The following is a 13,712-nucleotide window of genomic DNA, read 5'->3' on the forward strand; positions in this document are numbered from 1 at the left end:
TTTTTGCAGATTCATGGTTGAGGAATGTGCGGATCCGGGAGATATTTTTGAGTTGGAGTCAGCAGGAAGTGGAAAGGGCTTGGATATGTGGTTTAAAGGAGAGATCAGAGTCCAGGGTTACTCCAAGGCAGCGAACTTGAGGGACTGGGGAGAGTGGACAGCCATTGACATTGATAGATAGGTCAGGTGGGGGGGTGAATGGGATGGCGGAAAGATGATGAATTCTGTTTTGTCCATGTTAAGTTTTAGAAATCTAGCAGAGAAGAAGGATGAAATAGCAGACAGACATTGTGGGATTTTGGTTAGTAAAGAGGTGATATCGGGTCCAGAGAGGTCGATCTGTGTGTCATCAGCATAGAGGTGATACTGAAAGCCATGAGACTCTATGAGCTGTCCCAGGCCTAAGGTGTAGATGGAGAATATGTAATATAACCTCATGTGCGACCAGGCTTACCCACAATGCCTTGCAGCTGTTACATCACATGGTATAACACAGCCAATCAGGAGGGACTATCATAGCCTGTATAAAAGCTGAGGCAGGAAATTCACAGCCGCTTTGTAGTGAATCTGAATAGTGAGAGTGTGTCACAGCTCGGCAAACAAGAAAAGCAGAGAAAGCTTTAAAACACTGAATAAACATTACATATAGTGTGTGTCAGGGCAGCAGTAAACAACATCTACCATCAGTTAACCCATAGCCATATGTGTTGAGGTCACTTGGACATTGTTAAGGCTGTCTTTGGGTTAAAGAGCTTGGGTTTAAAACCTCAGAGTGTTATGTTTTTTGAGGGCAAGTGAAAGCTTTGCCTAAGTTCAAATTCATGGAGAACTGATTTACTACAAATCAAATATTTTGGAAATATTCAACAAAGCTGGCGAATTAAAATTTCAAAAGATTTTCTCATCTCTAAGGGTATGTGCCCATGATGCAGATCTGAAGCAGAAATTTCCTGAGCATTTCTGCATCTACTTGGCAGAAAAAACGCATGCGGATTTTACATGCGTTTTTTCAGCGTTTTTCAAGTGTTTTTTACATGCATTTATGCATGCGTTTTTTTCAAGCGGTTTTCCAAGTGATTTTGAGCATAACTTGGAAAACGGCTTGACAAGTTGGTCACACAATATAAATCCATGCAACTGGCATGGATTTATATTGTGTGACCAACTTATGAGTAGATTTCTGCTTCAAATCGTGCATCTAGTGTAAATAAAAAGAACTAAAAAGTAAAAAGAAAAAAAAAACCTTATACTCACCTCTCCGGAGGCCCCCGGTCTCCTCCCGGTAGCGATCCTCTCTCCTTGGCGGCCCGCCGTGTACTGGCAGGACCTGCAATGACGGAGATCGGGGGGCCGCCGGAGAGGTGAGTATGAATATTTTTTTTTATTTTTAAACTTTATAATTCTTTTTTAACTTGCAGGTACGATGGTACCCAGGTCGGATGAGAGTCTCCTCTTCTCCCAACTCGGGTAACATCCGCGCATTGAAGCGCATAATATCCGCATGTATACATATATACATGCGGATGTTGTGCGGTTCAATGCAAGTCAATGGTTGTGCTGCGACTTTTCCCGCATTGATAATACGCAGCGAAAATTTCCACAGCATGTCCACAGCACATGTGGATTATCATTGGAAAACATGGCAGACATCTTAACAAGCAATTTTAATGCGTTTCCGCGGCGGAAATGCCGCCGTGGAAACGCATTAAATCTGCATCGTTGGCACACAGCCTGATAGGAGGTTCACATGTACATGACCCTGATTTATTAACCAGAATGGAGAGTGGCTTCAAAGAGCATTTCATGCATTGAAGAACCTGAGTATATTATACGGAAAACAAATTTAAATGAAAAAAGTGTAACGCTTTAAGGGACATTAACACAATGTTTGGTTCCTGCAAAGATCACAACTGATTGCTGGGGGTCCTGCTGGACATCCCCTTTAACCCCTTCCCTACATGTGCGGCGCAAGTCAGAAGCAGGTGTATAGAGTGGACTTAAGGGGTGAGCTTGCCCAATAGCCCTGTTTACCTGTTAAATGCTGCTGTCAAACTCCGACAGCCACATTTACCACGTTCCGGCATAGAGACGCGTTATTCTATGCTCCCATCGGAGCACCCATGACGTGATCGTGGGTCGCTGATAGGTTGCTATGACAGCTGAGGATCTGCTGAAGACTCCCATGCTTGTAATTACAGAGCTCCTTTGGAACCCTGCCTGTAGCCGGGCTTCAAAGGAGACTATGATTTTCACTATATATAGCAGATTATCACTAAATATAGCAGAAATCATGGTCTCCTATGAACGCCAGCCACGGGCTTATTTTCACAGAAGTAGGGTGATGACAGACATAGGGGTTTCTGCAGACCCCTGGCTGTAATAGCAACACATCAGCGTCCCACAATCACATTGCAGGAGCGCCAATGAGGGTATAGAACAATGCGCCCCCTGCCACCACGGTGTTAATGCCGCTGTCACGGATTGACACCGACATTTAACAGGTTGACAGCCATAAGTGTAGCTCTGCTGCACCCGCAGCTGTTAGAAGCATATGATGTCTGAATACTTCAGCCATTATCTGCTGGGAAAGATGCGGGATCAGCTTGTGAGCAAACATCAAGGGCAGGGAGATGACTTATGACGGATACAGTATGTCATGAGTCGTTAAAATTAAATAAACTTTAATAAAAAAAAAAACTAAACTGCAGCTCTTGTTTTTTCTGCAGTCACTACAGTTGGCAGAGAAAATAACTGTCTTTTGGAGACCGTCCATGAATATACAGATGCTTGGCAACCCAGCAAGGTACAGAGAAATCACATTATTGTGATCTGTTGGGGGTCTCAGCAATAAGACCCTCATTGACCATACATTCATAATCTATAATACATCATCCACCGCATGGTTTGTGTTACGCTCACGCTCGGACTGTTTGGCGTGAGCATGGCTAGTGGTCCCACTGGGCCACGAACCGAGGAGTGCCTGGAGGGGCGTGACTAGGGGCCTCGCCAGATCCGACCACGAACACACGACGGCTTAATCGACTCTGTGGTCCGAGGAGGGACGTGGGAGGTGGCCCAGGTGCTACTCCAGGTCAGACCCCGGTCACAGCTGTTGACCCACAACGGGAATGCAGTAACGGGCAGCTTTGGCTGGTATGCAGACAGACAGGTACTGGCAGGCATGGCTGGTATGCAGACATGCGGGTACTGGCAGGCACGGCTGGTATACAGACAGGCAGGTAGGAAAACAGGCTGGATAGGGACCAGTACAGACTTGGATACAGGAACAGAGCCGCAGGTGTGGAGGACAAGCGGAGCAGAACAGAGCCGCAGGTGCAGAGGACAAGTAGAGCAGAGCAGAGCCGCAGGTGCGGAGGACAAGCGGAGCAGAGCAGAGCCGCAGGTGCGGAGGACAAGCACTGCAGAGCAGACCAGAGCTGCAGGTGCGGAGGACAAGCGGAGCAGAGCAGAGTCGTAGGTGCGGAGGACAAGCGGAGCAGAGCAGAGCCGCAGGTGCGGAGGACAAGCAGAGCAGAGCCGCAGGTGCGGAGGACAAGCGGAGCAGAGCCGCAGGTGCGGAGGACAAGCGGAGCAGAGCAAAGCCGCAGGTGCAGAAGACAAGCAGAGCAGAGCCGCAGGTGCGGAGGACAAGCGGAGCAGAGCAGAGCCACAGGTGCGGAGCAGACAGGACAGGGCTCTGTTCACATGGAACAGACTGGGAAACACCAGAAGATAGCTAGAACACAGGAGGTAGATACGGAGGCAGGGAAACGGGACAAGCAGAACCAGATACACACAAGGTACTTGCTATGAAGTAGTGAGTGGACACAAAAATCACAAACAGAAGTACTGAGACAACGAGTAGGAGTTAGGTACTGGTTCAGACACTGCAGGAAAAGGGAAGGATCGGACATTGAGACAAACAGGTAACGGGCTAGGACACAGTTCAGATAGGAACTGACACAGGAAGGTCTGACAATGCCCAAACCGAATTCTGGAGTTGTCGGACGGGGATCAGACACCGACTCTTCACGGCTTTCAGCCCGAAACTTCCGGTTAATCCGAGTCCTTCACTTGCCACAGAGACAGTCACAGTCATCTGTGGAGAGGAAACACTAATGCCAAGGGCAGCCTCTCCTACAGGCCTAATGTCTTGGGACTCTCCAATCTTCGCTGGACAAAGACCGTCAGGGTGTTCCAAACAACCGCAGCGGGTCCGCAATCCGATTTTATGACTGAGTTAAGGCCTCTGCTTTGCCTGATGAACATGGCCGACCTTCATGGATTCTGTGCGGGTAGCTGTCTCTACAGGCTGGGGAACAGGAGGTCTTTGGGAGGACAGAACCTGACGTGACGGTTTACCTCTACGCCTTGCTCGTCTGGACTGCCTCTTGAGGTTGGGAAGGGAAGTATTCTGTGGAGCATTGTCATCCTGTGTGGATTCTGCGTGGGCAGCATCCTCTTCAGGCTGGGGAACTGGTGGGCTACCTACACACATCACCCATCTGGACTGCTCCAGGATATTGGGAAGGGAAGCTTTCGCAGAAGCTTCAGGGTTAGGGTCATCAAAGACCATTAGAAAGGCCACCAGGACAGCCTGCAGGTCACAGACGATAGGATCCCTTGCTTCCCATAGGGGGGTGACCCAATTTAAGGCATCATCTGCTAGGTAGGACATCAGAAATGCCACTTTAACCCGATCAGTGGGAAAATAGTTGACATAGAATTTGAAATGTACCATGCATTGCTCCACAAATGCACGGCTTTGTTTTGGATCACCTATAGTACCGTGGTGGATCCGTAGGAACGAGTGCTGATTGCTCCATCTGGGCTGGTGCGTAAATTGCCTGGACCTCAGCTTGAGAAAAAAATTTTCCTTGGTGCATGTATTCGACAGACAAGGATTCAAATGTGACCGAGAGCGAAGGGCCGTGGGACTCAAAGGGGACCATGGCATGAGCAAACTGTTACGCTCACGCCCGGACTGTTTGGTGTGAGCGTCGTTAGTGGTCCCACTGGGCCACGACCTGACGAGTGCCTGGAGGGGCGTGACTAGGGGCCTCGCCAGATCCAACCACGAACAATCCGTGGTCCGAGGAGGGACGTGGGAGGTGGCCCAGGTGCTACTCCAGGTCAGACCCCGGTCACAGCTGTTGACCCACACTGGGGTATGCAGGAATGGGCAGGTTTGGCTGGTATGCAGACAGGCGGGTACTGGCAGGCACAGCTGGTATGCAGACAGGCGGGTACTGGCAGACACAGCTGGTATACAAACAGGCAGGTAGGAAAACAGGCTGGATAGGGACCAGTACGGACTCGGATACAGGAACAGAGCCACAGGTGAGGAGGACAAGCGGAGCAGAGTAGAGCCGCAGGTGCGGAGGACAAGCGGAGCAGAGCAGAGCCGCAGGTGCGGAGGACAAGCAGAGCACAGCCGCAGGTGCAGAGGACAAGCAGAGCAGAGCCGCCGGTGCGGAGGACAAGCGGAGCTGAGCAGAGCCGCAGGTGCAGAGGACAAGCGAAGCAGAGCCGCCGGTGCGGAGGACAAGCAGAGCAGAGCCGCAAGTGTGGACGATGAGTAGAGCAGAGCTGCAGGTGCGGAGGGCAAGCAGAGCAGAGCAGAGTCGCAGGTGCGGAGGACAAGTGGAGCAGAGCACAGCTGCAGGTGCGGAGGACAAGCAGAGAAAAGCCGCAGGTGCAGAGGACAAGCAGAGCAAAGCCGCAGGTGCGGAGGACAAGAAGAGCAGAGCAGCAGGTGCGGAGGACAAGCAGAGCAGAGCAGCAGGTGCGGAGGACAAGTGGAGCAGAGCAGAGCTGTAGATGCGGAGGACAAGCGGAGCAGAGCAGAGCTGCAGGTGCGGAGGACAAGCGGAGCAGAGCAGAGTCACAGGTGCAGAGGACAAGCGGAGCAGAGCAGAGCTGCAGGTGTGGAGGACAAGCGGAGCAGAGCAGAGCCGCAGGTGCAGAGGACAAGTGAAGCAGAGCAGAGCCGCAGGTGCGGAGGACAAGCGGAGCAGAGCAGAACCGCAGGTGCGGAGGACAAGCAGAGCAGAGCCGCAGGTGCTGAGGTCAAGAGGAGCAGAGCCGCAGGTGCGGAGGACAAGCGGAGCAGAGCAGAGCCGCAGGTGCGGAGGACAAAAGGAGCAGAGTATAGCAGAGCCGCAGGTGTGGAGGACAAGCGGAGCAGAGCAGAGCCACAGGTGCGGAGGACAAGTGGAGCAGAGCAGAGCCGCAGGTGCTGAGCAGACAGGACAGGTCACTGTTCACATGGAACAGACTGGGAAACACCGGAAGATAACTAGTACACAGGAGGTAGATACGGAGGCAGGGAAACGGGACAAGCAGAACCAGATACACACAAGGTACTTGCTATGAAAAAAAAATTTCCTTGGTGCATGTATCCGACAGACAAGGATTCTAATGTCTCCGAGGGCTAAGGGCCATGGGACTCAACAGGGACCATGGCCTGAGCAAACTGTTACGTTCACACCTGGACTGTTTGGTGTGAGCGTCGTTAGTGGTCCCACTGGGCCATGAACTGAGAAGTGCCTGGAGGGTGTGACTAGGGGCCTTGCCAGATCCAACCACGAACACACGGCGGCTTAATCGACTCCGTGGTCTGAGGAGGGACGTGGGAGGTGGCCCAGTTGCTACTCCAGGTCCGACCCCGGTCACAGCTGTTGACCCACACTGGGGAATGCAGGAACGGGCAGGTTTGGCTGGTATGCAGACAGGCGGGTACTGGCAGGCACAGCTGGTATGCAGACAGGCGGGTACTGGCAGGCACGGCTGGCATACAGACAGGCAGGTAGGAAAACAGGCTGGATAGGGACCAGTACAGACTCGGATACAGGAACAGAGCCGCAGGTGCGGAGGACAAGCGGAGCAGAGCAGAGCCACAGGTGCGGAGGACAAGCGGAGCAGAGCAGAGCCGTAGGTGTGGAGGACAAGCAGAGCAAAGCAGCAGGTGCGGAGGACAAGCAGAGCAGAGCCGCAGGTGCAGAGGACAAGCGGAGCAGAGCAGAGCCGCAGGTGCGGAGGACAAGCGGAGCAGAGCAGAGCCGCAGGTGTGGAGGACAAGCAGAGCAGAGTCACAGGTGCGGAGGACAAGCGGAGAGCAGAGCCGCAGGTGCGGAGGACAAGCGGAGCAGAACAAAGCAGAGCCACAGGTGTGGAGGACAAGCAGAGCAGCAGGTGCGGAGGACAAGCAGAGCAGAGCAGAGCCGCAGGTGAGGAGGACAAATGGAGCAGAGCCGCAGGTGCAGAGGAAAAGCGGAGCAGAGCAGAAGGTGTGGAGGACAAGCGGAGCAGAGCAGAGCCGCAGGTGCGGAGGACAAGCAGAACAGAGCCGCAGGTGCAGAGGACAAGTGGAGCAGAGCAGAGCCGCAGGTGCGGAGGACAAGCGGAGCAGAGCAGAGCCTCAGGTGCGGAGGACAAGCACTGCAGAGCAGACCAGAGCTGCAGGTGCGGAGGACAAGCGGAGCAGAGCAGAGTCGTAGGTGCGGAGGACAAGCGGAGCAGAGCAGAGCTGCAGGTGCGGAGGACAAGCAGAGCAGAGAAGCAGGTGCGGAGGACAAGCGGAGCAGAGCCGCAGGTGCGGAGGACAAGCGGAGCAGAGCAAAGTCGCAGGTGCGGAAGACAAGCGGAGCAGAGCAGAGCCGCAGGTGCGGAGGACAAGCGGAGCAGAGACACAGGTGTGGAGCAGACAGGACAGGGCTATGTTCACATGGAACAGGCTGGGAAACACCGGAAGACAGCTAGAACACAGGAGGTAGATATGGAGGCAGGGAAACGGGACAAGCAGAACCAGATACACACAAGGTACTTGCTATGAAGTAGCGAGTGGACACAAAACTCACAAACAGAAATACTGAGACAACGAGTAGGAGTTAGGTGCTGGTTCAGACACTGCAGGAAAAGGGAAGGATCCAACATAGAGACAAACAGGTAACGGGCTAGGACACAGTTCAGACAGGAACTGACGCAGGAAAGAAATACAGGAACGAGCCTGGGTACTCAGCCCCCAGGGTGAAGGAAACAGACTAGAAGTCACAGATACAGGTAACGGGCCTGGGTACTCAGCCCCCAGGGTGGCGAAAACACACAAGATTCAGGACAGGACCTGGCTACTCACAGTTGCACAGAACACACTGAAAGAAGGTGTTGCTCAGGCACCTCCCACTGGGTGAAGGAGGTTTAAGTATCCAGTGACTCACAGCAATAGTCTGGGATGCATTAGGACTGCGCACACTGTAACTTTAAGAATCAGGATGTGCCAGCGCCGCCGCCCTAAGCCAGCAGACAAGAGACAAGCACACAGCAGGTAGAGAAGCATAGTGCGCAGCCTGGACTGGTAGGTAAGTTGGCGGTCTTGCATGGTGGGAGATGGTAAGCCATGCCAACACGCAGCCAGGGATGTCACAGTTTGGACTATTTAAAATATACTCTAGTACAGCAGTGGTAACAGGCATTATGGCCATCATAAAAGCCAAACTTACCTAGCCTCATCCTCTAAGACCAGATCCTGCCTGCGTTCCTACCTTCCAGTACCCGCCTGTCTGCATGCCAGCCGTGCCTGCCAGTTCCCACCTGGCTGCATGCCAGCCGTGCCTGCCAGTGCCCACATGTCTGCATGCCAGCCGTGCCCGCCAGTGCCCACATGTCTATATGCCAGTCTAAAATGCCTGTTCCTGCATTCCCCAGTGTGGGTCAATAGCTGTGACCGGTGTCTGAACTGGAGTAGCAGCTGGTCCCTCTGCTTGGTTCCTCCCTGGTAGTGTTGAGCCACCCCCGTAGTGTTCGAGTTCGGTTCGGTTCGTCGAACACCCGTGTGTTCGCCGAACTGTTCGTCGAACTGTTCGTCGAACACCTTCGAACACCGTTAAAACCAATGGCAGGCAAACAAAAACACATAGAAACACATAGAAAACACCTTCAAAGGTGTCCAAAAGCTGACAAACTGCTCAGAAGACACAACTAACACATGGAAAAGTGACAAGTACATATAGTCATGCGAAAAGAAAAGAGGTGGAGGAGTAAAAGGAGGGGGAGACACAGATATAGGCATGTCATGCCCTTCTAAAATCCAAAAAGTGAGAAGCCGACACGTTCAGTCCGCTCCTGCCCGTGCCACCTCCGCGTCGCCGGGTTTGTGCCAGAGCCGCGGTGAACCCTGACGGCCAGCCCCCCTCTCCCAATACTGGTGCCTGTCCGCTGGTGGGTCGAGCGAGCCCCCCTGTGGTGGAGGCAGCTCTAAGCTTTTTAATTTAAATTGTCTCTCTAATTTGAATGAATACACTTTAAATCCATTTACAAGGATCTATTGGAGGGCAAGTCTCATGCCAGCAGCCGCGTAATTCCAGCTCCAGTAGCGTCCACTAAAGCTGCTGCAGTTAAAAAGCTTTTATAAGGATCGAGCTCGGCTGTCCACCGCAAGGCATCCTACTGCCAGTCCCAGCCCCTATGCCTTGGGGTGCCTCCTGATGCTCTTCACTGAGTATCCCGTGGTCCCGAAGCATTTCCTTTGAAAAAATTAAGTGTCCAAACTACAGGTGGTGTAGCTTGCTTAACAGCCGGGATAATCCGCTGACTAGCAGACACTGCTACTAGGCACAAAGTATTTCCTGGGCTAGATGCAGTTAAAAATTTGTAATTAGATACTCTCGTTGGATGCTGAGAAAGCATGCCATAGAGTCTCCTGGCACGCCATATATGATTCTCTTAAAAAGCTTGGGGTAGGGGTCTAGGGGACCCTTTTATAGCCAAAATCACGGCCCTGTATCGCAATACGTCACCTAGGCTGAAGATAAATGGAACCGTAGCACCCTGAGGGCTCGGTTGCTACAGAGGTATTGCACCTCACCCAGAGGTGTGATATCTCACTCTCAGGTAAGGATGTAGTGTGGATCAGGACCCGACACCTGCATGCATTACACCACATTGCCGTGGGGCAGGGCGACCAATATGCCCCTGAGATGGGCACGACAGTCCCTGTCCCTGGCTGGAGTGGGGGGAGGGAACACTGAGGAAGGGGAACCCTGTAGTGCAGGAGCAGGGAGGAAGCAGTTCCTGGGTGCATTGAGAAGGGAGTATAAAAGGTGGGCACCATCTTAGTTCAGTGCAGAGAAGTCTGAGCAGAAGTGGCAGGGAGCAGGGGCTCTGCATGAGCTCTGCTCCGGAGGCGGGCCTAGTAACAGAGGCCCAGGCCTGGAAGAGGGAGAAGGAAGGAAGAGGAGCGGAGAAGGCTCCAGGAACGAGGAACGAAGGGATCCCAGGGGTGCGGACGGGCGAGTCGCCACCGCACGCCCGAATCCACCTGCGTGGAGGGGTCAGGCCAAAGGGGGAGACCGGTCCCCGAAACTAGTGGAGGCAGGAAACGACCCTCAGCTAGAAACAGGAGGCTGTGACATTTTATGTGGCGCAGCCCCTCGCTACACCCGCTAGGAAGGCACCACATAGGGTCAGGGAAACTGGCGCCAAGTTTACCAAGAGGAGGCCCGAGGCAGCCAGACAGAATGGTTGGTAAGAAAGGCCAGACAAAGGACACACAAAGGGGGTCCTGTGAAGCGCTCCAAAGTTATCTGGGAGTTGTCTGAGCCCCTCACCTGGTGAGCACAGTACGACGTGGGCAGCCGTTACCTGCAGACGTGGTCTGGATAATAAGAACTGTGAGTAAAGGCCCTGGACTGCATCACTGACTCCGTGTCGTTACTGCTGCTGCCCTGCACCATCAACCCCATCCTCCGCATACACTGCCCTGAGGCTATACTCCTCCCGTGGGGAGTTATGCTACGCTCTGCTGCACCCACAACACCAGCCTCAGCGGTCTGCCCTGGAGCGGCGGTTCACTCTGACCGCAATCCACGGGTGGCGTAGTCGGACATTTAAACATCAAAACCACATAAATAGTTCCGCCACTGGTTTGACCGCCCTGAGCCACGGAACCGGGTCGCCGCCACGGAGACTACAACCACCAGCATCCACCAAAAAGGGTCCGGCTCCGGGTGTCCCAAGGCCCAGGGGGCGCGTCAGAACATTTTCATCACCTTTCACAATCACCAATGGGACAAGGCAGGGATGTTCTCTGTCCCCTCTCTTATACATCCTAGTGACGGAGCACCTGCTCTCATCAATTCGCCATAACCCCAATATTAGGTGGATTGAGGTGGGAGGCACCGAGTACAAGTGCTCTCTATTTGCTGATGATGTCCTAGTATATATCACTCAATCACATATATCCATCCATGCTGTTATGGCTGAAATAGATCACTTTGTTACATGGTCAAATTTTAAAATCAATGCAGCGAAGTCTGAGGCCCTCGATGTCTCCCTCCCCAAATCCATATAGGATTCCATCCAGTCCAACTTTCCCTTTGCCTGGCCCTCACAGGGTATCAAATACTTAGGAATTCCTATTCATAGAGACCTCTCCCATCTATGTTATCTTAATTTTGGGCCCTTTATTGAACAACTCCATACAGACCACGGTTGGCAAGTTAGAACTGTAAGATTCACTACGTGAACCACTGGTGTTTTGTGGAAAAGCACATGTACACTGTGTTCCAAATTATTATGCAAAAAGTGTTTAGGAGTGATAAGGGAAGAATTTGTTTGTTTGTCAGTTAAACTCATTGATGGTGATGTGTGTCAGGGCCCTTTATATCACTGTAAGCAATTGCAGACACCTGTGCTAATTAGTTTGGCAGGTGTGTCCAATGAAAGGCAAGACTACTTAAGAAGGCTGTCTCACATTATTAAGCAGCCTACATTTTCTGCCAAAATGGGAAAGAAAAAGGATGTGTCGGCTGCTGAGAAGCAACAAATTGTGGAGTGTTTAGGTCAAGGCATGACTACAATCAACATTGTGCGATGATCAGGATGAAGTGTCTTGGCAATCAAGAAGTATGTAGCTGATTCACAGTACACACGTGTGCGTGCTGATAAGGGCAAATTGAGGACTCTTTCCTACAGGCAATTACGTCAGGTTGAAAGAGCAGCGGCAAAAAAGCCTTGTCATAGCAGCAGACAAGTTTTTGAAGCTGCTGGTGCCTCCAACGTCCCCCGAACAACAAGATGCAGGGTTCTTCAGAGGTTTGCAGCTGTGCATGCGCCATCCTGTCGACCTCCTCTATCCACTTCACACAAGCAGAAACGGCTCCAGTGGGCCAAACATTACATGAAGACTGATTTCAAAACTGTTTTGTTCACGGATGAGTGCCGTGCAGCGCTCGATGGTCCAGATGGATGGAGTGGAGGATGGCTGGTTGATGGACACCCCACGCAAACACAGCTACAGCGCCAACAAGGAGGAGGTGGAGTAATGTTTTGGGCTGGAATCATGGGGAGAGAGATTGTCGGCCCCTTTAGGATCCCTGAAGGCGCTAAAGATGAACTCCATAATGTATGTGGATTTTCTCAAACAGCACTTCCTGCCATGGTTCAAGAAGAAGAACCGTGTATTTCACAGCAAGATCATTTTTTTGCATGATAATGCACCATCTCATGCTGCACATAAAACATCTGCATCTCTGGCTGATATGGGCATAAAAGGGGACAAACTTATGGTGTGACCCCCATGCTCCCCTGACCTCTACCCCATTCAGAACCTTTGGAGCATCATTAAAAGGAGTGTCTATGATGGCGGAAGGCAGTTCACATCTAAGCAACAGCTCTGGGAGGGTATTCTGTCCTCATGCAAAACAATTGAAGCAGAAACCATCCAAAACCTGACAAATTCAATGGACGAGAGAGTTCAGAAGCTCCTTTCGAACAAGGGGTCCTATGTGAAAATGTAACATCACCTAGAATAAAGTTTTGAGTTGAAAACTGTTTGATTTCAGTTTCTAACAACCTGCTAATGCTTATAATTTCAAAAATGACCATTTTTTTGGTCTTTATTAAAATGAAAAGGTTGATCGAAAAGTTTGGGGGATCTAAGAGTGTGGCAACCCAGTAGTCATGATTATTTCGAATTCTGACAATATGAGGGTCATGCTGCAGGTAGTGCAGCAAGAAGGCACTTATGTGTCTTGCGCATCTCGGAGCCCCAAAATTATTTTCCGGGCTAGATGCAGCTAAAAATTATTATTAATTTTAAATCTGGTGAAGCTTTAGTATAGATGGCCTAATAGGATCAGTGCTGCACACTGCTACAAAGCCCAAATTATTTTCCAGTCAAGATACAGATAAACATGATTAGTAATTTTAAATCTGGGAGAGCTTATTATAGATGGCCTAATAGAATCAGTGCTGCACACTGCTACAAAGCCCAAATTATTTTCCAGCCAAGATACAGATAAACATGATTAGTAATTTGAAAGCTTAAAACGGTTGGTAGGGTGATTTTAACCAATCATCAAGCTTTTACTCTCCCCAGGATGACACAGGGGTAGAAAAGTCGTTTCGGATCCATGATTTGTTCATCTTTATGAACGTGAGTCTGTCTACATTATCAGTGGAGAGCCGCGTGCGCTTATCTGTCAGCACACCACCAGCAGCGCTGAACACACGTTCAGACAGAACGCTGGCTGCGGGGCATGACAAGATCTCCAAGGCGTAAGTGGCTAGCTCCGGCCATTTATCCAGATTGGAAGCCCAAAAAGAGCAAGGGTCCAGTGACACAGTCATGGCTTCAATGTTTACTTGGAGATACTCCTGTACCATCGTCTCTAGGCGTTGACTATGTGTCAGACTTCTTGTCTCCTGTGGCCTTG

At 51.4% G+C, this 13,712-nt stretch overlaps 1 protein-coding gene across 1 annotated transcript in view; it reads right to left on the reverse strand.

Moving 5' to 3' along the window:
* Positions 1 to 13,712, reverse strand: part of WDR49 (WD repeat domain 49) — a 337,861-nt gene that overhangs the window by 17,105 nt on the left and 307,044 nt on the right. The window lies entirely within an intron of this gene.

This window comes from Phyllobates terribilis, unplaced genomic scaffold, assembly GCF_046119375.1.
Source record: "Phyllobates terribilis strain yellow unplaced genomic scaffold, ASM4611937v1 Scaffold_3__8_contigs__length_932513732, whole genome shotgun sequence".
NCBI classification, from domain to species: Eukaryota; Metazoa; Chordata; class Amphibia; order Anura; family Dendrobatidae; genus Phyllobates; species Phyllobates terribilis.